The sequence below is a fragment of the Caretta caretta genome, chromosome 20 (assembly GCF_965140235.1).
Source record: "Caretta caretta isolate rCarCar2 chromosome 20, rCarCar1.hap1, whole genome shotgun sequence".
In the NCBI taxonomy this organism is placed as follows: Eukaryota; Metazoa; Chordata; order Testudines; family Cheloniidae; genus Caretta; species Caretta caretta.
The window spans coordinates 14,767,885-14,792,705 of record NC_134225.1 but is presented as its reverse complement, the minus strand read 5'-3'; the positions used below and the strand labels follow the sequence as shown (position 1 = coordinate 14,792,705).

At 43.4% G+C, this 24,821-nt stretch overlaps 1 long non-coding RNA gene across 1 annotated transcript in view; it reads right to left on the bottom strand.

Annotated features, from left to right (window-relative positions):
- Positions 1–5,943: 5,943 nt before the first annotated feature.
- The window catches only part of LOC125627668 (uncharacterized), a 293,710-nt gene continuing 274,832 nt past the window's right edge, over positions 5,944–24,821 (bottom strand). Inside the window, exon 5 of the long non-coding RNA XR_007354070.2 lies at positions 5,944–7,494. This is a non-coding gene — a long non-coding RNA (uncharacterized LOC125627668). The remainder of the gene's footprint in view (positions 7,495–24,821) is intronic.

Here is a 24,821-nt window from a genome sequence, read left to right as displayed (position 1 = left end):
TCAGCAGCAAAAGCCTATGTGGTAGACAGATCTTCCTAGCGATGTATTTTTCTTTAATAATTAGTATTAATTTTTTATTATAAATATTATTATTATTATACACCCAGGACTCCAATCATGGACGAGGAGCCCATTGTGCTAGGTAATGTACCAACACAGAACAGAAAGACCATCTTTACCTACGTCATGATCCCAGTATGTACCACAAGAGGAAAAGGGCACCATATAGGTGATCCACAAAAGATTAGTAATTACTTAATTAATGTTCCAATGGGGGCTGGAGTGGGATATGGCGACTTGGAAGGAATCGGAGCAAAAGCAAAGTCCGAGGAGCTAGAAGCAGCTGATTAGATGCGCTGGTCATTTGCACATCAGGGGAATTTGGACACTTAGATAGAACCCTACTAGGATCATGGGGATCGGTCCTGCTTTGAGCAGGGGGTTGGACTAGATGACCTCCTGAGGTCCCTTCCAACCCTGATATTCTATGATTCTATGCACAATCCCCGGCTTCATTGCGAGCTCCATAATTTTTCTACAAGATTTAAAACGTTGGCTTTAAATCATAAGGGGCCATATTTTCAGGAAAAGAGTGCTCCTCCCTCTTAGGTACCTACATGAAGCCGCTGGATTTTCCAGAGGACTCTACTGCCAGCAGCTCCCATTGTAGACAAAGGAGAACACTTCCACTCCTTCCTTTTCAGAACAAGGGTGAATCCTCCACATTGAGAACAACGAAGAATCCTCCCCACCCCTACTGAGAACAAGAAATATCTCACCTCTCCCCAGTTTTGAAAACAACTTTGAGTTCCACCTCCACAACCCCCCAATAGGAACAATGGAAAATTCGCCCCTTCCCCATCTTTGAAAATATTGTTGAGTTCTATTTCCTCCTCTTCCCATTCAGAACAATGGAGATTCCCTCCGCCCCCACCTCTGAAAACAATGGTAAGTTCAACCTCCCCCAACACCACTGAGAACAATGGAGATCCCCTTTCCTTCACCTTTGAAAATAATTGTGTCCCGTCCCACCCCAACCCCACTGAGAAAATGGAGAATTCGCCCCTTCCCCACTTTTGATAACAATGGTGAGTTCCACCCCTCCCCCACACCCGTACTGGGGAGGGGGGAAAGGGGAAAGGGAGCAGTATCTGAAAATCTGGCCACTTCATTGATGCGACTAAATGGAATCCGGTCTCTTCGTGCAAATCGGAGGGGCTAGTTCAGCTCCTGGAGGTGGTCTTTGGCATGTGAACCTAGGCGGGGCTGGCTGGTCCGTAAATAGATAGGCTGTAGGGGGTACTATATGAACTGTCTCCATTCATTTACATAGACTGTTTACTCTGAAGCCTAATGTTGCGGGCGATAGGACTGTGACACCGTTAGCTACATCACAGTTTAGCAGAAACATTCAACTATCTGTAGTTGTGGATGGAACTTCATATTTTGGAATAGGTTAAGCAGGGTGCCAGCACTCTGCCCTCTCCTGCCCCTGCCATCCATCCACTCACACGCATCCGGTCGAACTACTGGAAATATATCACCTGCCTTTAGAAATCAAATGGAATTTGCAGCCACAAGTGTATGGCATAGGCACACACCGCTGTATATGGGGCAGAGAAGAGCTACCAGGACCGTCAGGGGAGAGACCAACTCAGGCTTGTTTAGCCTAGCAAAAGGAAGAGGGGATCTGACTGCTCTCTTTAAATACTTCAGGGAGTGAACACCAAGAAGAAGGAAGAGTTTTTGAAGCTAAATGACCATGTTGGCACCAGAACTAATGGGGATGAAACTGCACAGGAATAAATTTGGGCTGGAAATGAGAAGAAGGTTTCTATTCTAACCTCAGAAAGGGGAGGTTCTGAAACAGCCCTGCAATAGGAGGAGTGGGGAAAACGACCCAGCTAGGTTTAAGACAGCCTGATAAATGTATGAAGGGGCTTACGTCACCTGAAATAGTAGGGGCCTGGATTTGATGACCCAAGAGCTCTTTTCCAGTCTTGAGTTCTGTGTGTCTATTCTCTTGGTTCCCTGGCCCTATTACTTGCACACACAGTGCTACTGTGTGTGGAGTGGACCTTGTGTCCCGCAGTAGCCTGTGAACTAGGACCACTGTAGGATTTTTTCCCCCATCAACCATGAAAAGATAAATTGCAACTTCCATGGTCTGTTGTTTTGCTAAACTCTGCACCCTTTATTTCTCCCTCTTCATTTTCGCTGTGGAAAGGGAATATATATGTCCCTTCCAGCTCCCAGTCCCCTCCCTCTTCCAAAATGCAGTTTCCGCTGCTTCCACAGATGGAAGAGAGGGCATAGCCCAAAAGAGGATTAGATCCTTGCATATAGTCATAGAAGCTATACTTTTGTCAAAGGTATGTGCATTGACATTCATTGTATATCCACTGATATCCATTGTATATCTATTAACAGCGGTGAGAGTTTGGCAGGGATCATGAGCAGTTTATGACCCATGGATTGTCTTCACCCGACGCATATATGGCCAGATTCTCAAAAGCATTCAACATCTTGCATCTTCTATTGAGCACAATGAAGAATTCCACCTTATCCCCCCCGCCCCCGCCCCAACTTCCTTAGAACAAAGGAGAATCCCCCAAAGGAGAACCAAAAAGAACCCCTTCCACTGAGAAAAATGGAAAATGGTCCTTTCCTAATCCCCAATGGGATTTTGGCCTTAAACGACTAAATCTTTTAAAAATGAGATTTAGTCTCCTAAATCAGTTAGGTATTGCAATGCGGAGTACAGCAACGGCTAGCTAGTCTACTGTTCCTGCCAAGCCTAGTTCCTTTATGATACAATGAATGGTTACGGCTTTATTTCATTGCTTGGTTGACTGATGTTACCATGAAGGTCTTCACCTAAGAACCTCCCAAGATTATAAAACTCATCAATTTCTAGTTGAATCAATGCTCCTAACTCATTCAGGCACTTTCAGAAATGGCAACTGTAGTTTATCTCTAGAAGTTAGAAATCACCTCCCCAACCTCTTGGAAGCTATTCCTGACAGGAGATTGTCGTGGTTGGGTCCCTTCTGCCTTAAGTGCCTTAGGACACAGATGTTTGAGGAGGAAATTCCAGGCTGAACTCATAGAGAAAGGAGAGGAAAGGAGGAGAGGAAACTATAGTGAATTTCAGGGATTAAAAAAAAAAGCTCTGGACAATGGAATAAACAAGGACTTGACAAATAACTATCCAGATTCCCAGACAAACAAGAGGAGTGAGGTAATATCTTTTACTGGACCAACTTTTGCTGGTGAAAAAGGCAAGCTTTCAAGCTACACAGAGCTCGTCTTTGGGTCTGGGAAAGGTACTCAGAGAGTCACAGGTAAATACAAGGTGGAACAGGCTATTTACCGTAAGTAGTTAACATTTATTCTAAGGAACCATTCAAGGTAAAGTTGCCTGTTAACAGTCTTGCAGTCATAGGACAAAAAAGGGGGGCTTAAGTGGGTTTCCCAGATCTGAAGAAGATCTCTGTGTAGCTGAAAAGCTGGTCTCCTTCACCAACATAAATTGGTCCAGTAAAGGATATTACCCCACCCACCTTGTCTCGCTAATATCATGGGACCGACAGGCAACAAGAACAGTGCAATATCCAGATTCCTCTCTATTATCTCCATAAACGCACAGACACAGGCTCAAGGCACCGCAACCTACTCTCCGTACAGGTCCACCTGCTTCAGAGAAATGTATGAGGCTGTCCATGGTCTATTCTCTTGAGCGGGGTAGAGACATGTGCCAAACATCTAACAAAGCCACGCTCCATTGTGGAGTTCTGCAACCACAGCGCCCAAAGTCTGGGTCCTAAACTGCTTCTTGATCGCGGATACCACTCCGTTTTGGAGTGGATAAGAGCAGTGAACCTGGAGAGCCATATAGCCATATATAGCACTCAAACGTGGATATGGTGTTTGGCGCTTTCAATGACCTGGTTGAATAGACCGTTCAGCGCAGTAGCTATTGGAAGAATGTGTCTGTGCCGTACCCAAATCTGCTTTGGCGTCCTATGGTCCCCACCTGCCATCTTTGCTCCTGATGTCAACGGTTGGTTCTCCTCCGGATGAACCGGGGAATGTGTTGCAGAATAGTTGGCCCAGGCCTCGTGAGTGTTTCCATAGGCTTTAATGGGATGGCTAAATCAATTACTTTAAACTGGGATTTTCAGATAAGTTTAAGGGAGTCGGGCGCCTGAATCCCATTGGGAGCTGACTGCCTAGCTCCTTTAAACTCTTTTGAAAATCCCAGTAAATGCTCTGCTGGATCTGATCAGAGGGCTCAGTGGGATCAATCCCATAACGTCCACACTATTTACATAACAAGAATAATAATTCACTAAGAACCCAGAGAGGCAGAACAAGGAGCACACCTGGGATCCTCACCCAGTAGCCGCTTTTCTGATGTCAACCCTGTCACACTTTTAGAGAAGAGAAAACATGCCCTGAGCGCCTCGCTACATCGTAGAATTCTGGGGCAGTCCTACCGAAATGTCAGGCCAGTTATTTCACATCTGGAAGCGCAAACAGTTCTCGGGGGTAACGAGGCTGGTGGTGTTTTCGTGGGAATGAGAGGGGGAGTGAGATAATCACACACGTATGCAAATTATATATATAATTTCTGCCTCTCTGGGTTCTTAGTGAATTATTATTCTTGTTATGTAAATAGTATATATATAAAATCCAGCCATTTCATTGAGAGAGAGAGAGAGAGAGGGACTCTCTCTCTCTCTCTCTCTCTCTCTCTCTCTCTCTCTCTCTATGAAGTGGCCAGATTTTAGAAAGTGCTAATTGGCTTTTCTTATGTGGTAAAGAGGTTGTGGGGGAGGGGGTCTTAGTGGGCCACTGTTTCTGCTCTCTAATTATTTGCGTATTTTAATTAATAGAAAGGCTGTCAATGACATCCCTTTTAAGCTGCAGCAAAATAAAACAAAATAAACAGCAAAAGGAACAAGATAGATAGATAGATAGATAGATAGATAGATAGATAGATAGATAGATAGATAGATAGATAGATAGATAGATTAAACTTGCACCTGGTGTAAGAACTTTTCCAGACAAAGATAAATTCGAGGAGATAAACTATAAAGCTGGCCCCAGACCGCGAGTTTGTAATTTAAAGGCTCACACTGGCAAGCCCACGGGACATAGCTCTGTCTTTAGCAGAGACAGATCTTGCTGGGCTGCCTTCTTTGAAGAACTTATTGCCTTGCAAGTGACCAATAGTCATCGTGAAAAGATCAAAGCTGCTTTTTGGAACAGTGGGTCTCTTTCTTCTGCAAACCCAGTCTTCAGTCCACACCTGGGTTTACAGACACGAATGCAACCGCTTGCTCTTCATTGGACCTGGAAGAGGACCAGAGACATTGACAGTAAGGACTGGATCGTGGCTGGCCGAGAGGCCAAGCTAACAAGAGGACCAAGCGCAGGTAAGGGATAGGAGATACCTGGCAGAATTTGGTGCGGAGTTATACAGGGATTTTTGTGCAGCTGAAAAAGTGAAAGAAGGAGTCACAGTCCAATTCCGTGCGGAAAGCAGCTGCAGATTCCCCAAGTCACGGTAAATGGATTTGCCAGAGAATAGTTTAGGGGCTGTCTGGGTAGATAGGGAGGTAACATCATGATTTAATTGTTCTTTTGTTGACTGCTTTTGGTTGTGGTAGCCACTTATTCGCATCGCTTTTTGGAAGTGTTTCATAGAGGAGGCCTAGGGTCTTCCAACCTTCCTTGTGGATTCCTCTTTGTTATCTCTGCTGTTATTTCGTACATACTTTGCATTTTCTTTTCCTCAATGCTCGCCCAGGAGCTTCTTCCAGAGCACAAGAAAATGGATACAGTGCCAGCTCGCAGACAGGTAGATAGACGACGTACACTCACACAAATAATCCGAACACAGTTCTACAAGGTTTAAGTTCTACAGTTCTACAAGGTTTAAGACTCCATTAATATTTTAATTGCCAAGTACGTTTTTAACAAGCATTTCAGTTCAGATAGCTATTTGAGGCATGCCTCATGAAACAAGAGTAATTGACTTGGTATAGTCCTCTGAAAACATTTGAACCCGAATCCCCAAAATATGGGAATATGAAAATGGTCACGGAAGTAAAGTTTCAAATAGTTCTTTTAACAAGAATGTTAAACTGTTGCAAAAGACATGCTATGTTTGAACTGAAAAAGCATTGCAAGGTAGAGGTATTATTTAAAAAATTACAATCCTATCTCTACATTCTTCTTGCTTTCATCAGGAAACTTCGAAAAATTAATATTTGTAAGGAATGTTGTGGTATTTTAGGGAAAAACACTTTATAGTAATTTACTGTGGTCTTTTGCCAAATGTTCTTGTGCATTAAGATGTGATGCTACCAAAGACCTTTATTTATATGCAATGTGTGCATCTATTCTATGGGTTCCTACCCATCTGTCTTGTTAGGTAAGTATACATGTTACAAGCAAAAATAATATCAAAATGTAGAATCTATCTTGTCATTGTAAACTGTTACTCCAGCGGAATATTCGATCCTATGACCACCATTATAAGTCACTATTAAGTGTCTTGTCCCAAAATAATAGAACGATCGCTACATATTTTACTTCCTGGAAGTTTCCTAAATATTGATGAAAGTCAAGACGTCATCATCGGTCATCATCATCACAACAACTACAACAAAGCAAGTGGATTAAGATATACCCTTAAAACTAAAAGCAAACAAGAATAAAAAGACATGAATCCTAATTTCTATTGCAACGCTTTCTCCATTGTAGAAATAAGAACACTGACTTCTAATTTTGTTTCCTGGCAAGTTTTGCATTTAATCTTAAAAAAAAAAAAAAAAAAAAAATCACGGACCCTAAATTGGAGCAGAAATAACCAATTAAATTAATATAGAGAGCTCTGCTTTTAAAAAATCGCTGGACTTAGATGAATTTAGTAATCGGCCCATTAATTAGCTGTTTGCGGTTTCGGTTAGAAAAATAAGTAAGTAAATAAATAAATAACACCGTGGTTAGGGGGATTTTAAAACATCACCCTATAACAAAAGAGAGTGGTTACAAGTGGTTATGATTTAAATTAGATTTCTTCCTCTGGGAACATTAAAAGTGAATCCAAATATGCTGCCAAGGATTGGAAATACTTGCTTTTAAATTAGTTTAAATTGTGTACGCCTTTCTACTCCATACAAATTACGTTTAAATATGTGACTCTTAAAGAGCAAACTGCAGATAGGGAAAGAATTGCGATGAGTCTCCATCGAAAATGCATCAACAAGTTTAGAATTTAAATAACTTATTTAGAAAAGTGAACTGGAGTTCTTCATGTGTCCATCTATCCCCCACCAGAAGAGTTAATTCCTTTCATTTTAACTTCGCCTGGTCAGAGCTCTTTGGTAGTCTGCAGAGACATTGGCCGGATTAGTCTTGGTTTGAAGATAACTCAATATAAACCCTTTGATGGCAAAGTTACGTTTCCTGCGGCTGTCTTGTCTGTGGGGAAAAGAACCAAGAAGCAAAGAATTAAAATTTAGGACCATATAAAATGGAAATCATGACACCGATTCAGAGAAGTGCAAGTGAAAAATTCCAATTCTAAGTATTTCATCGTTCCAAAATCGCTCCTCAAACCACTGAAAAGTAGACTCCTGAGAGATTCTGCGCATAAACTTTCGTATTCACCTAACCCTAACCATACAGAGACACATTCAATTCCAAAATAATCTAATGCTCGTGTTAGTGTCTTGTCCTATGTATGTGTGTATATGTATCCATATATCTGTTTAGCCATATCTATATCTACTTATCTATCTGTCTAGTAACCTCGTCTTTATGTAGTCGGCACACACTGTAAATTCATTTTAAAATAATCTGACTTTCTTACCAGTGTTTTCTCATAAATATGTGTTTTAATACCTCAGTCTCTCTATAGATATCTATCCATCAAGCTAACGTTTAAGTACTCTGCATACATACATACGCACAGAGAAATCCATTCTTAAAATGACCTAACTTGCATGCTAGTTTCTTCATTCATAGATAGATAGATAGGTAGATAGATAGATAGATAGATAGATAGATAGATAGATAGATAGATAGATAGATAGATAGATAGATAGATAGATAGATATTACAAGAAAGTAGTTAGTTTATTTTAGAACAGATTTGTGAGTGTGAGTGCAGATTATATAAACATTAGATCGCTAGATGGATACCTAGCTATACATATGGATATATATCTATATAGGAATACATCTATATATAGTCCTTAGATGTATGCTATCTAATGTGCATGTACTCTGGAGAGAGAGAGAGAGAGAGAGAGAGGTACGCTCTGCACATTATATATATATTGGTTTCAGAGTAGCAGCCGTGTTAGTCTGTATTCGCAAAAAGAAAAGGAGTACTTGTGAGTACTAAGAAGGAGTACCTTAGAGACTAACAAATTTATTTGAGCATAAGCTTTCGTGAGCTACAGCTCACTTCATATATTATCTATCTATCTATCTATCTATCTATCTATCTATCTATCTATCTATCTATCTATCTATCTACAGAGTACAAGCACATTAGATAGTATATATCTATATAGGAATTATACATATATAATATTACATTTAAATAATATATATTTATTATATTAATAATATATATAGGAATTATATATAGATGTATCTATAGATTATATACAGTCTATATATAGATATAGATTATATACAGATTATATCTATATTCGATTTATTATATATAGGAATATATATATTGGAATTCCTATATATATAGGAATTATATATAGATGTATCCCTATATAGGTATATATCCATATGTATAGCTAGGTATCCATCTAGCGATCTAATGCTTATATTATCTGCACTCACACTCACAAATCCATTCTAAAATAAACTAACTCGTTTCTTGTCATATTTATGTTTCTTCCCACCTATATAGCTATCTAGTCATCTAGTTATCCAATCTTTATCTACCCTTCATACACACCTTCACATTTTCAGACAAGAAAGCAAATTTAGGGATCCGTTAGAAATGTGAAGATCATGGAATAAACTATTAAGTTAAAAAGAAAAGAGAAATCTCCTGCAAGGACTTTTTAGGTTCCATGAACTTTACTTTTAAATAATGACAGGTTTCAGTGTAGCAGCCGTGTTAGTCTGTATCGGCAAAAAGAAAAGGAGGACTTGTGGCACCTCAGAGACTAACAAATTTATTTGAGCATAAGCTTTCCTGAGCTACAGCTCACTTCATCGGATGCATTCAGTGGAAAATACCGTGGGGAAATTTTATATGCACAGAGACCATGAAACAATGGGTGTTACCATACACATTGCAACGAGAGTGATCAAGTAAGGTGAGCTATTACCAGCTCACCTTACCTGATCACTCTCCTTACAGTGTGTATGGTAACACCCATTGTTTCATGGTCTCTGTGCATATAAAATCTCTTTCATAGGTGCTGGAAGTAAGGGCGCTGGGGGTGCCGCAACACCCCCTGGCTGGAAGTGGTTTCCATCATATACAGTGTTTACAGTTTGGTTCAGTTGCTCTCAGCACCCCCCTATAGAAATTATTCCAGCACCCTTGCTCTCTTGTCTCCACCTTGGACCCGGTCCTGCATTCTTTGCACACCTCACACTCCCATTAAATTCAGTGGGCCGAAACCCTGGGTCCTTATTCAGGCAAATTTTCATGGAAAACAATGATCCACTGGGAATTTTTGAATGGAGAGAGAGCGAGCGAGCAGAATTCACCATTTTTTAAGACTTAATTTCAGGATTTGTCATGAACTGGCCTGTTTTGCTTTTGAAATATGAAAGATATTTGTAACCACATTCATAACAGGATGAACAACCTTGCAAAGAAAGTGGTTGTGAGTAGAAATTTTTGGCAACTGGGTTTTGGGAAAGTACGGGCTAAAAGTAGTTAAATCGTTCCCATATTTACTGATACCAGTAGTCCACACTTTATTAATGTAAACCTTGAAAAGAAGCTTTAGCTGTGTTGCCTTCATGTGCTCTCACACATATATCGGCGTGGTTACTTTGTAATCTAGATTTGCCTTGTATATTTATTGATAGACAAGCGTTTATTGATGCAACCCACGATTGCTCCCCAGCTCCTTTGTTTGTTCTTCGAATTTCTTTTTCTGCGTTCATCACTTTTGTTTCAAATAAAAAGGCAACCTCTGTGCCAGACTTTTTCATGTTCCCAGTGAAGAATGGGGAGGCCATTTCTCATTCTAAACCGAGAGGCATTGGATTCATTAGACACTAGTTTGCTTGTTTCAAACGCACTCTTCAGAAGCATTTTGCAAATTAAAACGGAACATTTGCTACAGCTGTCGTGGGGGGCGAGATTCCAAGGGTTTGAGGGGTGTGGGGTTTTTTTTTAAGATACCCTTTACTTCTTACATGAGTAAACGGCTCACGTGTGAGCCGGTGACTGGGATGGCAAAACATCTGAGTCTGAGGAGCTGCGAAGTTAATTCCGGATTTGCATAGGAGCCTAACAAGAAACAGGGGGTCTGGGAGAAGCAGAGGGCTGGGATTTTCAAAGGCCACCAGGTATGAAGTGGTTTTTGCCACTGGGATGAACTGGCTTCTCGCGCTTGACAGCCCGGGTCCATTTAGGAACAGCGGTAGAATTGTCCTATCTGGCCTTGCTGGGATAGAAGAGAACCGGAGCCTAAAGGCCGACGCCTGTACATAGGGGCTACTATGAAGCCACCCTAGAGAGGGCTATGGTGATGGCCGTGAGTAGGGAAGGAGGGTATGGGCCAATGAGGATGAGCCATGAAGACCATACTTCAAAACGGAGGCATAAAATATGTCCACTTAGTCCAGGCTGGGCACCCCCTGAAAACCGAAAACCAGACCGCCCAGAAAGGAGGCCCCCAAAATACACAGGCGCTTTCCAAATTTCAGACCTAGCGCCACCTAACAGACAAATTCACCCCGCCTTTACGCGCGCGGTAGTGTCGCTCACCTCGCAAAGCAGGGCGGACAGGGGTTAAAATATTAAGACACACCGAAGAAAATCTTGGGAGTGTTGTGAAGTTGCTTTCTCCTCCCACCCCCAGCAGAACTTTAGGAGCGGGAGGAAGGCTCTGCTCCTCTTGAACCCATCAAATGTTGAAACGGATAAACACGGTCCGCTTGGAAATGGACAGTCAGAGGTTTCAGCAGCCTCAGACCTTCACCTCTGCCTTCCGCATTCGAAGAAAATAATCTATGTAAAGGTGTCCACGGGAGGCACCTGCTCACATACCTGGATTTTATATGATCGGTTTCTGCTCTCTTGAGCGGCAGGGTGAATGTCAGACACAACAGCTCTGAAGTGCAACCCCTACACAACCCGACACCACACAACATCACAGGACATGGCGTTAGCGTGATACAGGGAGAACTAAAAACTAAACAGTATCCAACATGACACCACACATAGGGATGAACTAGGGGGTGGAAGACGGAAATAAATCCGGTGCCTTATAAAGAATCCTGTCTTTTAAAGAATAGGTAATAGGCTATTGATCGTAGCTCCCTACGTCTGATGGGAAATACAAACGTGTCCTTGTTGTGACTTTCCTGCTGTATTTTATTTCTACCTGAGCAATTTTAATCAAAAGGCACTTTCCCTCTCCTTGTGCCTACCTCGCTCCTTTTCTAGTGATTCTTTGACTAGGCACCTGTCTAAAAAGCTGGAGGAAGGAAAGACAGTGGGACAATACTGTAGGTGGCTGCATTAACAAAAAAACTGCCCCGTAACGTTGGTATCTCGGCTTGTGAGGTCAGGCGGGGCGGTAAGATGGTTGGGTCCATGGTTAGGTCTCTAGTCTGGGGATGAGCGAAAGACCTGGGTTTTGTTCCCAGCTGGGCCACAGGATTTTTGCACGACTCTTGAAAGCAAATGACAAGTCTCTCTGGTGTCCATCTATAAAATTTAGATAATCGCGCTTCCTTACCTCACAGGGGGTGGAATGAGGCTTGCCTATATTAATGGGGGACCCTATAAGTACCTGACATAGACTGAGTTATTCTCTAGAATGCATATACAGGTGGAGTCAGAATACAACTTTTAGCACCTGTGACTGGGATTTACAAACGAATCCAAGGGAACTAGGTGCCCATTATGCTTGCCCCGCATATATTTCTGCGTGATGACCAACATTTATAGATTCAAGATCAATATTATCCAGCCATATGCATTTGTTCCCAGTGCAACTGTACAATTCAAAAAGCGTCTTCCAAATTCAAAGGGAACGTGCATTTGAAATAACCTGTTACTGGATTCCACATTTAGTGGATAATGCTCCGAAGTCCGGTAAAGACAGTGGAAAGGCATCCTTTGGTTTCACTGGGTTTTGGATCAGTCCTAGAACCTCAGTATCTGTGATCCTTCCAGGTTCTCATTGGAGTCCACAAGCCTAACTCACTGGAATAGTATTTAGGCTTGAAGTTCCATGCGGAAGCCTAAACAGTATTCACCATGTCCTCATGTATAGCTCCAGATGTGATAAACACAGATGAGTATCTGTAGAGAAACCAAAGGCAAAGATCACATTGCTGCCAAGGTCCACCAAGATTAACCAGAGCTGCAGCTCTGCACGGAAGGACCATGGCTCACTTGTACTGGGGGCAGGGACTTGTCACACTAGGGGCTGCCTTCTGAAAATTATCCTAATTAATATTGCAGCAGCTCCCAACATGTGCTAGGCACTGTACAGAAACATGGAAAGGCTCAGTCCCTGCCCTGAAGTGCTCATAATTAAAAGTGGGAGGGCGAAATACAATTTCCAAGCAAAGTGTTCAACTGACGATTTTCAGATGTCCTGTCCTATCTATCTATCTATCTATCTATCTATCTATCTATCTATCTATCTATCTATCTATCTATCTATCTATCTATCTATCTGTCCCCATACACTCACTCACTCTATCCCCATACACTCACTCACTCACTCTATCTATTGAGTCATTAATAATAATATATGGGCCTAAAGCTTCAGACACACACTGACAAGTGACATCTGGATGGTTGAATAAAAATACTCAAATACCTCAACATAGTGCCAAATGGCATGTGTGTTTGTGTGTTTCTGTGTGTGTTTCTGTATGTGGTGCATAAAGGATTGTATATTGTACATTGTATATCAGCAGCCATAAACACTGGAATGAAACCTTGCAGCTTCACTTAATCAAACCTTGGTATTAGTTGAAGCCCATATCAAAGTTCAGACAGCCTTCAGTGAGGGCCAGAATCATCCAATCTGAGCAACAAAAGACCAAAAGGAGAATAAAGACTGGGCTGCAAAAGAGTTGTTTTTGCCAGTCCTTCACTTTCAATAAAGGGAGAGAAGATCAATTTTTCTATATTCATTACTGCTACTTCTACTACTACTACAGAAGCACCTCACTTATATAGCTTTTTTCATCCATAGATCTCAAAGCGCTTGAGGCAAACCTCATTATCCCCATTCTACAGATTGGAAAACTGAGGCACAGAGCAGTAACATGTCCCCAGTAATAGGCCCCATGTCACCCAGCAGGCCGGTGGCAGAGCCAGGGTACAAGAATGTAATCGTGTAGTTTATGGACTGTTCCTACCTGTCTTGTTCCCAGGAACGGTCTCCTGGGCTAGATTGTCTCTGTGATTTTTAGGCATATCAGAGTAAGCTGGGCTCCACTGGAGTCAATATTACAGGGCCAGAGCATGCCATTAGTTGTCGAGCAGTGAAATCAGGGAGGAGTTAAGTACAAACACTGGTGGTACATCAGTTTCAATGAGGACTTTGGCTTCAATGATGGCCTGTCTGGCCCATTTGAACAGAGCTTCTGGGGAAATTATCATCAAAACATTTTTGACAGAAAATGTCTTTTTAAACAATTATTTTTCTGCAAAAAAAAAAGTTCATGTAATTGAAAGCTCTTGGGGTTTTTATCCAAAACCAATTTACGTTTTTGTTTCAGTGTTTCAAACACAAATCCAACGATTTCCAAAGACGTTTTTGGATGAAAAATGTTTTTTATCTACATTGTTTGTGGAGGAACAAAATCATTTCCCCAACCAGCTCGATCAGGAATGCTAATGAAGCTGCTTCTGTGAGTAAGACACCCTTGGAGGAGTAAGGGATGTGAATTTAAGCCCTAACCAAATACTCTCAAAAAACTCTTCAGGCTGCTACGTCTGACTGCCAAATGCTCCCATCAGGCCACAAACTGTGCAGATGCCCTCTTTACCAGAGTAAGCATTGGCTGATGATTCAATACCAATAAGAATAGCCTGATCTGAGCATAATTTGATAGAAAAAGACAGTTTCCATTCTTTATTAAGGATTATCACATTTTGCCCATTTGAAAAAAAGATGTTCCCCAAATTTCCCTTTTCCCAAGTTTTGATAAGCAAAGAATAATAAATGAAACAATGACTCAGGCCCTCATCATGGAAAATTTGCAAGGTGAATTTTCTCTCTTTCCAGTCCCAACTGACAGAGGCCTAGCACAACCTGGTCCATGGCAGAAGCTAGGATCCTAACTACTACTAACAGGAAGAAGTTATTGGGAGACTTTCCAATGAACTACAGACTTGGCTCAGACCCTCATTGGTTTCAGTGGTGAGGTAGGCAGGGACAACGTGGTCCTATATTTTCTCCGATACCTCTGCATTCCTGCTGAAGGAGAGTCCCACCCACCACGGTACCACAGATAAGGCGAACTCTAGCCTGGTGGCCCCCCGGGGGTGTTTATAGATGAGGCAGATATCCAGTGAGACTGCTAACCCACCTGTCTGGAGCCCCGCTGAGAACCGGGTTGTCGTGTGGGCTCAGACTCCTGTTTGCAGGATCTAGGGTCAGTTGGTGTGGTTTAGCTGAGCAATTTCACCTTGCCTGGTTAGATCCTTCCTTGCCTTTTCCTGTAGCTTTTTCATCACAGATTCTGTCATCCCACGTGCTTAAAAGAGGATACATACACACAATCCCACCCCCACCCCCCACATCCCTCTTGATGCTTATGTATGTGGAATTTGTGCTTTTGTTTAGAAACTAGGGGAACTGGGCACTCTCTGATCCTCCACCCCTCAGGTCATTGGGAGCTTTGCAATTCTTTGCAATTGAGTTCCATGAAGTCAGGATCTATCTATCTATGTATCTATGTATCTATCTAGCTATATTTATTTAGTTATTTAGCTCTTGTGTTCCCCAGAGGTATCACTTCCAGAGCAGCTCATGCCAACAGGACCTTATCTAGTAACAGGGACAGGAAGTTATATGGTCCCATGGTGCCCGGGCTCCAGCAATATTCAGGGCCTGGCAACTCAGTTTCACCAATATTTGGGGCCAGGTCTCTCCCTCAGCCCTGCCTGCTGCCCCCCCACACCTCCCCCAGCCCCCAACTGCCACCCCCGTGCTCCTCCCCCGGAGCGCCCCCGCCTCAAGCTGGTGGCTGCTCTCTGCAGCTCTTTGCTGTGATCCGCTGGCTCCTAGCCTGCAGGGTCCTAGCGCCCCCCATGCATTAGTGCCAGGGTAGGCTGACCCAGGTTGACCCTGCCCCTGCCCTTCTGCCTCAGACCCTTCCTTTTTCCAGTGGGACCCTCCACCAGCACAGGGCTCCCCTGTCCAGAGTCACCGCTCCTGCCACATGCTGGGCAAGGGGCAGCCCCATCCCCCACCCGCAGTGAGGCTACAGTGAGGGGCAGCTGCAGGGGAGGAGGCGCACATGTGATGGCAGCCCCCCGCCCCCGGCACCCACCGCAGGGGAAGCAAGGGGGCTGCCTGGACCTGAGAGGGGGCCGTGGGAGCAGGTGCAGTGACAGTCGTGCAAGGTGAGTGTGCTGCGGGGGGGGGGGGGAGAAGAGGGGCCCCTCCCCTGGAGATCACTGCTGCCGGTGGGGAGAGGGCTGGGGGGAGTCCTCCTCTCTGGACCCAGCCCGGGGGCAGCCTGCCTGCACCCCAAACTCCTCATCCCCAGCCCTGCCCCAGAGCCCTCATCCCCCCTGCACCCTAACCCTCTGCCCTAGCCCTGAGCCCCTCCCACACCCCAAACCCCTCATCCCCAGCCCCACCCCAGAGCCCTCATCCCCCCTGCACTCTAACTCTCTGCCCTAGCCCTGAGCCCCTCCCACACCCCAAACCCCTCACCCCCAGCCCCACCCCAGAGCCCTCATCCCCCCAGCACTCTAACCCTCTGCCCTAGCCCTGAGCCCCTCCCACACCCCAAACCCTTCATCCCCAGCCCCACCCCAGAGCCTCACATTATTACATTATTTTAAAAGTATATATATCGGTTTACAAGGCGGGGGCGGGGGGCGGGGGCGGGACTTGGATCTATTCTGGGCCAGGATGCCCAGAGGAGGAGGAGCAGGGGAGTGGCAGCTGGGGGCTGGGGGAGGTGCGCGGGGGCAGCAGGCAGGGCGGAGGGAGAGACCTGGCCCCCAAAAGTCTACAAACCTACCGCCCCGTCTAGTAATTGCTGCAGGAGAATGAATTGACATTGGTTTCCCCTTGCCGAATGAGACTTCACCTGGATACTACAAATAATTTCAAGAAAGAAAGAACGATCACCCTTTCTAAAACAACGTAGCTTCTTGTGGCCCTTTATCCCGAAGAGAGCTTATGTGACATGGTATTGGGGGAGTGAGGGGGGATGCCGATAAAGCCAAAGGATAGCACTGCACTACATAATAATTTGAAAAAAAAAAAACAACAACAACAACCAGCAAGAGAACCCCAAGGAAGGCGAAGGTTTAAGCTTCGTAATTTGTGGAGCAACCCACTTTTCACCCCCTGCACTGCACACAAAGTACCCGCCCCAAAATGCAACAGAATGCACCACAATGGCTTTGCACACTCAGTATGGAAGGCGATTCCGCTGAGCAGCAAAGCTGGTCGATCCTTATTCGGTTGTTTATCAAAGTGAATCTTATCAGAATAAACTATTCCTTGCCCGTGATTCCCATGCCACCTTTGGTTGCTTTTCTAAAGAAAATGTGTTAAGATGAAGTGTACAGAAACTGCCATGTAAAACAGGAGAATTTGGGTTCCTAATGTAGAAACAGAAGAACCAGGGTTAGCCGATATATTTATAAAACAGAGAAATGAGTGTAAATTTCATAGTTCACATAAAATCAGTGTTTGGAAATTCCTCTGTGAAGGACCAGTTGTCCTCCTCCTCCTCCTCCTCCTCCTCCTTCTTCTTCTTGTAGTATCCAGAAGCCCTACTCCCAACCCCATTGTGCTAGTTGCTATCCAAATATAGCAAAAAGGCTTCCGTGGTTAGCTTGCACGTGTAAAACAATGGTGTATCGATTCTGTACATTTCTCTTTTCTTTCAGCTGGTCTTTTTCAGGTCAATGGTCCGCTGAGTTGATCAAGTGGAAACAAGTCCTGGCCCCCTGCCGTCTTATACGGTCGATAGACCGGGCGCTAGCTGAATTACGTGGAAGTGCTAAGAGTTGACTCAAGCCTTCGGTCCTTTGCTAAGACAAATTTCAGAGGAGCAGCCGTGCTAGTCTGTATTCGCAAAAAGAAAGGGAGGACTTGTGGCACTTTAGAGACTAACAAATTTATTTGAGCATAAGCTTTCGTGAGCCACATCTCACTTTAAATTTGTTAGTCTCTAAGGTGCCACAAATCCTCCTTTTCTTTTTGCTAAGGCAAAAACTCTCATGGACTTTCATAGGGATGCTGCCTGCATAGGCAGAAGCGCAGGACTAGAATCCTGGGAAATGATTTCCTTGTAGATTTCATGAGGGAAGGGGAAAGCGGGGGTTTGAGGAGCATATCCGGGGTTAGGAGACATGGTAAATAATTCTTCAAGCGAGTCCCAAACGTTGGCAATATTCTGCTCCTAAGCGCAAACTCCGCGAAAGCCAGGGAACTCTTGAAAAATACCCGGAAGCACAGGCAATGTTTGCTTCATAAAAGATCCAAGCAAGATTTTGTCCCTGTAAGAATCGCGCGGTCAGTCTAAAATACATATAATGCCTTTTATATTTCCTTATGATTTTATGTCTCCCCGCGCGCAAAGATTTTTTGTTTAAACCAGTGGTTGCGTTGGTGGCTTTTATTTGATTTTATTTCTTATTTTGTCCTCTAATTAATTTTTAAGTGTCTTTTTTTATCCCTTCGCCTGCTGAGAAATAGCTTTCTTTTCGCTCTGTACTTTTCTTTTTCTTCTATATGCAGCGGTGGCTCAATAAATAATTTTAATGAGGCTGGTTTAATTGCTTTTGGATGCGCATGCAGTTGAAATGTTGGATAAATTATTTCTGGGTGGGAAGGTTCCACTTTACTTGTTGTGGCTCTTTCTTTCCAGGCTGCCAAAACTGACTCCAGAAGCCATGTTTCTTTGAAAAACGTAGCTCATTTAAATGGCCCCCCTCAATCCCCCCCCCCCATTGCTTTTTCCCATTGCAATTAAAGTTGGCTAGCCGGTGAATTTATTCTGTTTTAAAGTCTCTTCCCCTTCACTTCCAGCTCTTTATGAAGAATCGCCCCCCACCCTTAAGTGTTTCTCAACATAATTTCTTGCCTCCTAAATTTAAGTTAGACAGAAACTTAACAAAATAAGCACTCCAACCCGGAAAATAACAGCCCGATGCGAAGCGCTCCTCTTTTTACCACAAAGCAAGGTATTATCAGGCCATAGCGCAGCCTCTGTGTCTGAGCAAAGCCCCCCCCGCCCCCTTCACCTAGTTTTGCTTCCAAATTGATGACTCGATTTGGCCCATAATTATTAATCAAAAGTCATTGCCCGGTGAGCAGTTTTGCAAAAGGAGAAAGTGGCTTTTGCAGATTTGCCACCGGGTGCTAATGGAAAAGGGGCCTGTTGCTGGTACTGTTGGGGTTGGATAACAAAGAGAGATTAAGTGGAGTCTATAAAGACAGACGATCAGGCTCCATTCATTACCTCCATACCTCGCCTGGCCACGATGTTCTTTCGAACCTCAACCCAGCTTCTGATCCCAGTTACTCCCCTATCATTCCAGAGTCACTCCTTTGGCCTCAATGCGGAGTCACTCCGAAATGAGACAAGCGAGAGTGAGTCCACGACCAAATCAAAGTTCCTTGGCTGGGAGACGTGAAAAACGGACCCAATAGGTCCTACCCTGCTCGTTTTATTCGTGCCCGGGAGAAGTTTCAATGCTCAGTTTACCTCAAGGGCGGTTTCTGGGCAATTCAGTGTCGGGCCTCTGTTCTTTACACGGAGGGAGAGGCGGAATAAAGCGCCACAGAAAAATAAAGCTTTTTAGGGCCAGAAAGGAAGACTATTGGGAATCAAGTCTGACCACAAGACAGGAAGGGAGAAACCCAGCCAAGTGCTCTTTTCCAAACCAAAACCGTCGGAAGAAGCGATACACTCCCAGTTATCTCTGAAAAGAAAAGGGAAGAAGGGGGCCAATCCCAGTGGCGCGGCTTTGGCCATTCAGAAGCTCCGAGGTGACAGCCAGAGAAGGCTACAAATAGCAAGAAGCAGGCAGCGGTTGTACCGCAAAATTTAAGGCCGCTTCTGAGCCAAGTGACCATTGAGTCACCCTGGCACCGACTTTCTAGGCTGACTCCGCTTGGCCACGACCCTCGCTTTCCCTTTCACAGAAACAAGCTGCTCGCTCTTCCACGCCAGTTCCCTCGCTGGGACACTTTCCTGTTTTGATTGGGTTCTCCGCTCTGCTTGGCAAGCTGCCTCTGCTCAGGGGGAGCCAGGCGGAGGGAAGGGTGCAGGGGCTTGCTGCTGGGTATAGCCAAAGAGAAATTTCCAAAATCCAGTGCTGGGGAGGGTCCCAGGTGAGGAAAATCTAGGTCCTGCCCATTGCCTCTCAGTAGACATGTCCTCTAAGGACCTGCCAACCACGGGGACCGCTTAGGTGGCACTAAATAACTAAACAATCCCCTTAAATACGATTTCTTTCATCGTGTAGCCTAATACTCAATCTAATACGTCATACAAACCATTGTAAGGACAGGCAGATCCAAACTAATTCCACTGAAATCAAAGGGATGGGGGGAAGGATTGGGTCCATCCATCATATTTGATACTTCGATTTCCTGCCACCATGCTCCTTTACTTGCCTTGTTGATTTAGATTGTAAACTTTTTAGAGTAGGGGCTGTCTCTTATCTTGATTGGTCTTGGTTAGGACCCCACTATACAAACATATGCCATTGTAGGTGAATAGCTTCTCACCTAAAACATGGGTGTGATGTTGCTCTCTTCTTCTTCTTCTTCTTCTTCTTCTTCTTCTTCTTCTTCTTCTTCTTCTTACGGTAGCACATACGACCCACTAGATGGTGTACATTATTTATTAGCTGTATTACAGTAGTGTCTACCAGCCCCAGTGATGAACTAGGATCCCATTGTGCTGGGTGCAGGACAAACCTAGAACAAAAGGATGGTCCCTCCCCGCCTCCAAGAGTTTTACAGTCTAAGTAAGTCAATTTAACTAGTGGGTTGTGTCTTCGGAATACAGTGTGACGAGGGAGAGGTTCTACTAAGCAGCACGAGGTGTGTTAAATAAACCTCGGGTACTACCCACTTGATAAAAAAACAGGGCAGGGCAGAAGAGTGAAGAATTATGCTATACACAACGGTGGTTGCCAAAGGTCCCCACTGGAGAGCAAAGAGGCTGCTTAAAACATTTGCAAGACAAGAGACTAGGGTGGGCAACTAGTGTCTTTGCAGATGTGTCAGCAAGCGATGAACAAAGAGTCGTACCTGCCATACACAGACAGTACCTCCTTTGCCTTTGAGTGGCAAAGCCGGAGCAACTCACCTACTCAATGTTTCACTCAGTGTCTTATAGAAATGTGTGTTTCCCAATCGGCTGGTGGATTTCCTCTGGACGCTACAGCTTTCTGAACGCTCCCCACCAAATCCGTTTTTTCTGGGACTTCCCTCCCCCCCCCCATTTGTTTTCTTTATTTAGACAACAAAATCTTTACAAATAAGTAGAGAGAAAAATGGGAGCAAAAGCCAAGGGACCTAAGCGCTGGAGCTTAGAATCAAATGATTCGGAGGGAGTTAGAGCACAAGGGTAACATTTCCAGAAGACCCTAAATTTAGGACCGTAAGGCTCATTTTCCAACCTGATTTAGGAGCCTAAGTCATTAAGAAAATCTTAGGTTCCTAAATCAGTTAGACACTGAAAATTTCACTCCTAATACTATTCAGCTTGGATAGAAAATGAGCATTTATTTCCCCTGGGTTCCTTTGAAAATATCAGCTCTAATTTGAATTTTCTTCAAGATCCCTTGCCCTTTGCCAGTGGGAGTGGGGAAGGAATGTACCTCCTTGTTCATATCTGATTTCTGTATAAGTACAGCCAACCACCTTCCACCATCTCTTTTCCTTCTACTCCCAATGTTAAAAGTCCCCCAGATTTTCATATCATGGAATTCGAACCAGTAATTTCTCAGCTTCTTCACTTAACTGGTAAATTCTCCTTCCCTCCCAAGGCCCAGCTCCAGCCTCTTAGAACATAAGGACTTTCCACCCTGACAAATCTTTGCAAACAGACCAAATTGAATAATTACGCCCTTTGCCTCCAGCAACTTTTCTCAGTCCTTATTCCACCCTTCTCAAGCCTACAATTTTATCTGCTCAGCTAAGCGCTTTTGCTTCCATCAGAGCAACACCTCTCCCCAACCATAGGAGCCCATGCAGTCCCTGCCCCTTTTTGGGACCCCACAATTGCTTCCATGCACAAGTGTGACCTCATAGGTAAGCTAATGATTTCCCCTCTCAGGGACAGGCCGTAGGAAAAACTCAGACTAAAGGCTAGTCAAGTTTCACGTTGCAACACAAATATCTGCAGCCAAGGCAGGACACAAAGAGCTGGACAGACCATTTGTTTAGTATTATTAAAACTTGTTGTCTGTATTACCAGAGCACCTAGGAGCTCTAGTCATGGGCCAGGACCCCTGTACAAATACAGAGGACTATATATTGGCCTCAGATGGATCCCAGATCAGAATCTTCTCAATGTCTAGAGCTGTTTGGATTTGGGGTTCAGTAATCACTGAGGAGCTAAAATTTGCCTTGATATCCTCTTGTTTTCTAATGGATCCCCTTATGACCCACAAATCGATCTAATTCCAGCTGAGAATTTGACTTTCATGCCTTTGTTTCATGCATGCGTATTTTCCCTTATTAACATAACAATACCTGGCTTGAACATTTAGACTGGGCATTTCCAAGAAACCCCTAGAGACTAAACTCCCCCAAACTCCAGACCTCCTAGTCCGATCTAGCCCAGGGAGAGGCATTAACGGAGATCCAGTTAAGGGACAGGAAAAAGGTCTAGGTTGGCTCTTTAAGGCAATGCACTTATTCTTGGATAACTTGTTTCCCTCTAGCATTTACACACTGGCCCAGTTCCAGCCTTGGGTTGATTCATCCCAGCCAAGCCTAAAACACAGACTCTATCCAGACAGGCCGACTAATGAGGCAAACTGTGGAAGTCTTCTGAGAACAGCTGACCTCATGAGAGACCCACGGTCTTGAAGGGTGGAAAACTGGTGAGAATTAGGTGATGCCAATGAATATTCTACACCTCTTTACTAGATGTTCCATGATCTTGGGTTTACTGATGGGATTTAGGAGGTTTTCAGCCAGCCTGGTTTATTACACTCTCCTGTAGCTAATCTGTTCATTTACCTGGAGTTATATACCTGGGAGGGATGTGGGGGAGGGAAAGAGTTTGTGTGGGTTTAAGCAAAGTTCTTGGATTTACATAACCGAGCTGTCTTCAAAGGGATCACTATGTCATGTTTTTAATTAAACATGGTTGGTTCTTTTAAAAAAATTACAGTATGCAATAAATCTGTTTTATTACTGCAAGTGAATGAAAGACACATTGACTTTTCAAATGTTGGGTCGAGGTACAAAGCATCTAGAATCAAATATGATCCATAAAAAGTTACAGATGCCGGGAAGCAGGGGGTAAGAGGGTGAGGAGGAAAATCGACTTTCAACTATGTGTCAGATTAGATCAGTTACGTCTGTTCGGTTTCAGTCCATTTAATGGTTTTGTTTTAAAAGACCCATCTTGACATCTTGCTTCCAAGTCCTTTTGGTGAGTTTTTAGATCTGGAATTCTCTTGTCACTCCATAGCACAGGCAGGCAGAGAAAATAATTGTTTTTAAAACAAAGGGTGTGGCTACAAGCAGGATTGAAAGTGGTCATTGGACTGAAAATCTAAACTCCCTTTTACTCCAAAAATCTCAACACTACATAATCTCTCTCTCTCTCTCTCTCTCACACACACACACACACACAAAGGGAAAGAGAGGAAGAGAAACAAACACATGTTTGATCCATGGCCATCATCTTGCATTCATTTACTACAATATAAATTAATTATTCAGCCTGACACACATTATGACCAAATTAAGCACAACAAACAATAAAACACACACAGACAGAGACACATTTTCCGTGTTCCATAAAATGTCTAATGCACACACATCCGTTGGGAGCGCTGGTTCGCACAGCAGAACAAGCAACAGGGCAACTTTAAACTTTCATCAGGGCGTATATTTCACCTCAATAACTTTTTTTTATGTGCTTGCACTTGAATACACTTTATTACTAGCAGCTAAAATTAAAATTAAATTCAAATTCAAAATTCAAATTAAAAAGTATCCCTCTTGGGTCACACTTTCAGGTGGTGTAAAATGGCACATCTCCTTTGGAGTCGATGGACCTGATCTAATTGAAACCAGGGGATCTAGCCCAGTGTTTATTATTCAGTAATATTTCCTAAGAACAAATACTTAGGGGGGAGTTTTTTGGGGGAAGTGGCACTTAATTTTCTGTAATAAAATTAAAAATAAAGGATGTTTCCACCTCTTTTTTCCCCCTCTAGAAGTGAGATGAAGATGAGGGGAAAAAATTGTGAGATTTTTAAATGGGCCTAGGAATTTAGGTACACAATTTTCATTGAAAGTTAATCCCCAGTCAACTGAATTCCAGCTGGAATAGGCCCAAAAATCATTTGAAAATCTCACCCTAATTCAAGGGAATTTGAACTTTCTTATGCTCCTTTGAAAATTTCTGTCTTAAATTAGATCCTTCTCCTGAATAACAATCCTTGATACTGTGGCGTGAAACTTTATTCAGGGCTTTGGCACTCATTCTAATACCATGAATCACAGTGACGGGTGGGTATTCACAGTAGTTCCACTGTAACAGAGTTTGAACAATGCTTATAAGAACAGTTTCCTTTGACTCTAGGATAATCTGGCTTTGACTTTATGGACTTTATGACTGTTTGTAAGAATTGTCCCTTTAAAGTCCCTCTGTCCAGTAGACTGTAAAAAAGACATGACAGACAGATAGACAATACACCAACCCTTGAGGAAAAAAATAGTAATGACTGACTGTTAAATACAGATGCTGGAGGTGAGGTGCTTAGCAGACCTGGATTAAGATTCTAGAGGATTCTGATTTGAGGGTTTAAATGGCCCAAATCCTGCAAGTTTTTACCAATGGAGTAAAATTCAAGTGATCAGCCTCACTGAAGTCAATGTAGAGTAACTTTATACACAGATGATTAAGTCTGACAGATGATTTATAGCCCGTTGATAAATTGTACAGTCAATTGCTTGACCATACTTTGGTTCATTATGAAACATATTCAAAAGACCAAATAACCAATATCAGTGAGGTTTATTGCTAAAAGTCAATAATAGTATAATACAGAAGGAAAGGTCAATACTACACCAATTTCCCAGCCGTCTTGTGTAGCGTTGTTAAATTCACCTTACTCAGAGGGTGTGCTCCCAAAGTTATGCTCCCAAAGCTATCATCCTGTTC